The following is a 4,251-nucleotide window of genomic DNA, read 5'->3' as shown; positions in this document are numbered from 1 at the left end:
TCACCTTTCTCTGAGGAAATCCCAATTCGGGGAGGCAAGGGCTCCTCTCTGATGAGAGAGTGCATTGTTTATGTGGAACTGGCGGGGGACAGCTGTGGCCGGGAGGGCCACGGAGCATATGCTGTTCCCAGGATGTTTCATGACCGGCTACCGGAGCCCCCAACAGGACTCAGAAGCCATTTTGCTCCATGTTATGATTTGTTCAGCAAACATTTATTATGTGCCTACTGCATGCAGAAGTACACGGGGGATTCAACCGTTCTTCCTAACTTTATCTCTGCCCCACCTCCCACCCCCACCCCACCCCCCGCCATGGCGACCTCCTCTCTCCATTGTCCTAAACATCTCAGTGCCTCTATTCTCCAAAATGCCTACCCACTCTAGTCTCCGTGTATTGCACAGAGTCAATGAGCTCTGGTCTGGGAAGTGGGAGTGCTTGAGGACTTGGGAAATCAGTCTTTCTCTGGGACTCTGTTCCCTTGATTAAAATCCCAAGGGTCGGGTTACCAGAACGCCAAGCTTTGCACACCCTGGCTTCGCAGCCTGTGACTGGGAGCTGGAGGCAGGGACACCTGGCACCCAGCCAGCCCATCTCCATCCGCGCCCACAGAAGGCATGACTAGCTGATCAGGGCATTCTAACTGCCGGGCCTGCGGGGCCCTCGGAATCTTTCCACAGGGCACCTGCCAGCCATCACCAATCAAATCCGAGTTGGCAGTTGAGATTAAACGGACTTTTCATTCCTGGCTGTGCCCTGCGTTGGGTGAAGAGACGCACCAGAAAGGCTCCCGGAGTCACAGGCAAGGTGACAGACATGTGGCACAGTAGCTGGGATCAGTGGGGGGCAGTGGTCCATGGGGATCACCCGACAGGGGCGTAAAGGCATGACTGCTGTGTTATTCCTGCCACATCAGCCCCTCTCTATGGGTGAGCCGTGCCCAGGCTGGGCTTCACTGGGCAGCTGTGGACCCAGCCCAGAGGGGCAGAGCTGGGGGAAGGGCACAGACTCTGAGCCAGGCACTGTACTAGGCTTGGTCACAGATGATCTCTCTTTTTTTTTAAATGTTTTTTTTTTATTTTTAATTTTTAACATTTATTCATTTTTGAGACAGAGACAGAGCACGTGTGGGGGAGGAAGAGAGAGAGGGGGAGACACAGAATCTGAAGCGGGCTCCAGGCTCCGGGCTGTCAGCACAGAGCCCGACGTGGGGCTCGAACTCACAGACCGTGAGATCATGACCTGAGCCGAAGTCGGACGCTTAACCGACCGAGCCACCCAGGCGCCCCTGTTTATTTCTTTTTAAGAGAGAGAGAGCACGAGCAGGGAAGGGGCAGAGAGATGGGGACAGAGGATCCGAAGTGGGCTCTGTGCTGACAGCAGAGAGCCCAAGGTGGGATCCAAACTCACTAACTGTGAGATCATGACCTGAGCCGAAGTCAGATGCTTAACCGACTGAGCCACCCCGGTGCTCCCCAGATGATCTCTCTTAATCCTCATTGTCCACTCTGCCAGCGAGCTGCTATTAGCTCGACCTTAAAGACGGTCACACTGACACTTGTCTCTGCCACTGCAGTCGGGCCATGGCCAGGGGCGCGGGGACTGGGGAGCAGGGCTGTGGGGCATCACGAGGTCTCCGGCTGCTCTGAGGGCTGGTGCTCAGCCTTGGCTGTGAGAGGAGGTCACCAGGGCAAGAAGCCCCCGGTCTGGCGGCCTGGCAGCCAAAGGGGTTTATTTCAACCCAATGCCTTTCTTTCCAAGAAAAGTGGAAAGGCCTGTCTGTTCTGATTACAGCTGACAGCCTGCCTCAGGCCAGTCTTTGATAGAAATACTCCCATTATATAAGGGGGTTACATAAATCATCTTGTGATGTCTGTCACACGTCCGCGAGGTGCTGGCCGTGCCGCTGTGCCTCTGAAGGGGCATTTGTGTATTCCCGGAGTCGAGATGGTCAGGCCCAAGTCGCCAGGTCGGGAGGGGCGTGCCTGGCTCTCTGGGTTAGCTAAGCCCCTAGGAGGGAGTCGGGGCCTGCGAGTTAGTTAATAGTCAGCAGGGAGCAGCATCATACAGTGGTCACGACCAAGCATCTGGACCCGGCTGCCGGCATCTCAGTCCCTGGTCTGCCATTTACTGACCAGACGACCTTGGGCGAGTTTCCATGCTAATTTGTGCCTCAGTTTCCTTATCCATTGAACAAATGGCTCACTATGTGTCATATACCTTGATCCAGTGGTGAGTGCTGGCTAGGGCCGAGCTCTGAGCAGACGTCAGGGTGCAGAACAGCCTGACCTTGGGTGAATCATCTCCCCTGCCCGGCCTCTCTTCTTCACCTCTAAAATGGGAAGATGGCCCATCTCTTGGAACGGAACTTTCTACAGAGGTGTGGAAACGTAAAATTGTCTTTAAAATTTATTTTTGGCGATTGAAAATATTACGTGCTAAAAACTGTACTAACAAACACACACTGAAACGAGTTGTAACTCACAAGCCAGCTCACTAGACCCATTAGCCTGGGCAGTTAACTGGTTAACGCCCCAGGGGACTAGATACTAAAGCTTCTCGGGGGAATCGTTTTCATTTGACGACTATCCTGAGATAGCAAGACAGACTTTTAAAAATTTACCATTTTAGCCTCTTATCTCTTTACGTCAAGATTTCTATAGGTTCTGCAACCAGAGCAAAATATGGCCGATACTAGGCTGTAATCCACAACTCCTGATTTTGAAGTTCTAGGTCATCAAAACACTCTCCTGGTGTGAATCTGCTGTTTTCAAAATAAGCGGAAATTATCGCATTTGGGTGTGTAAAAGAAATCTGCCCTCCTAGCACGTCCCTGTCACTGGACTCCCTCAGGAGTCTGTTTAACGGGCTTCTTTGTGTAAACACAGTTTGAAAGCCCACTGCCCCAGGTGACCTTCCAGGTTCCCCCTCTGGCTGGGTGGTTCATGTCATTGTCACCTGCCTCCTCTCACTTTTGGTTCCAATCTGCAGCTGTGTTGGCTGAATTCTAGAAGTGGGTTATGTCAGATGACGTCCAGAGATTCTGGATGGGTGGCTCCAGGTAGTTTGGGAAACCAGGGAAGTTGGGGTGTTTGTCCCAGTGATGGGTGGACAGAAGATGGCTGTTAAGTCGTCAGAACAGAGTTGGTCTCCCCTCCAGCACGTTGCACTGGGGACAGAGCAGCAAGCAAAGGAAGCCCCCCTCCTCCATGCCCTCTGGTCCCCGCACGCAGGTGCTGAGTGGAGTTACTAGAACCCGGAAGTCCCTGACACTGAACCATGTAAATAACCTTGAGGAGGGGTTAGCGCAGCTGGAAGGTCAGAGACCCGCATCCGCGGTGGATGATGGGGAAGGAAGTCTCAAGTTCAAGTCAGCCCCGCTCATGTGCCTTTAACAGGTGCTTCGGTGGCCCCATCTGGTGCGGAGAGATGCAATTATGAAACGGTGCTCCCTGTTCTCCACACACCCACAGTCCAGAAGGAACACCGAGGATTTGTTGTCAGGTGCAACCGTAGCCGTCACCAGGCTCCTTCACTAAGTCCTACTCTGTGCCGAGGCCGTTCTACAGAAATTCGGAGGTGAATGAGCAGTTGTGCCCTGCTTTCACGGAGCTCACTCAGGTGGAGGTAGATGGGTGGGTGGGGCAAATAGTAAACAAACAAATAAACAAACAGAGGCAGCAGTTTTTCCATTCGGTGGAGTGGGCAACATATGTGATTCATGAAACATTTAGTGAGAAACTACCCTGCGCCAGGCCCCGGTTAGGGGTCAGATTACCAAAGGCTTTCTGGGTTAGGCCAAGGAGGTTAGACTTCATTTTGGATCTATAAACATAGGGATGGGAGAGGGTGCACGGAGACCGGCCTGGCTTCAAGTTCAGTTTTGCCAGTTATTGGCTGTGAGGCCTTGAGAAAGCAGCTCAGTCTCACATCCTTCATAGCAGTACTCCCCTCAGTGAGCTGTCGCGGGGTCAGGTGGGGTCTTCTACGTGTGATCACTGATTGCAGCTCTTGGCACATATAAGGTGCTGACCAAGTATCAGTTTCTTCCCTCCTCCTCCTCCTCCCTCTGCCCTCTTCCTCCTCCCCGTTCCTTCCTCCCTCCTCCCCCTTCCTTCCTCCCTCCCTCCTCCCCCTTCCTCCTTCCCTTCCTCCCTTCCTTCCTTCCTCCCTTCCTCCCTCCTCTCCGCTTCCTTCTTCCCTTCCTTCCTTCCTTCCTTCCTCCCTCCTCCCCCTTTCCTCCCTCCTCCCCC

General features: G+C 53.4%; 1 protein-coding gene across 3 annotated transcripts in view; it reads left to right on the top strand.

Annotated features, from left to right (window-relative positions):
- The first annotated feature begins 700 nt into the window (after positions 1 to 700).
- FAM181A (family with sequence similarity 181 member A) overlaps positions 701 to 4,251 on the top strand; it is an 8,499-nt gene continuing 4,948 nt past the window's right edge. Inside the window, exons 1-2 of one of the 3 annotated variants that reach the window (XM_049612250.1) lie at positions 718 to 805; positions 3,397 to 3,577. The gene's annotated coding sequence lies outside the window, so the exon portion shown is untranslated. Of the gene's footprint in view, positions 806 to 3,396; positions 3,578 to 4,251 lie in introns of all 3 variants that reach the window. The other 2 variants (XM_049612252.1, XM_049612251.1) reach the window with 2 other exon arrangements.

Source organism: Panthera uncia (genome assembly GCF_023721935.1).
Source record: "Panthera uncia isolate 11264 chromosome B3 unlocalized genomic scaffold, Puncia_PCG_1.0 HiC_scaffold_1, whole genome shotgun sequence".
In the NCBI taxonomy this organism is placed as follows: Eukaryota; Metazoa; Chordata; class Mammalia; order Carnivora; family Felidae; genus Panthera; species Panthera uncia.
Note: the sequence above shows the minus strand (reverse complement) of the source record. Positions and strands in the feature narration are given on the sequence as shown.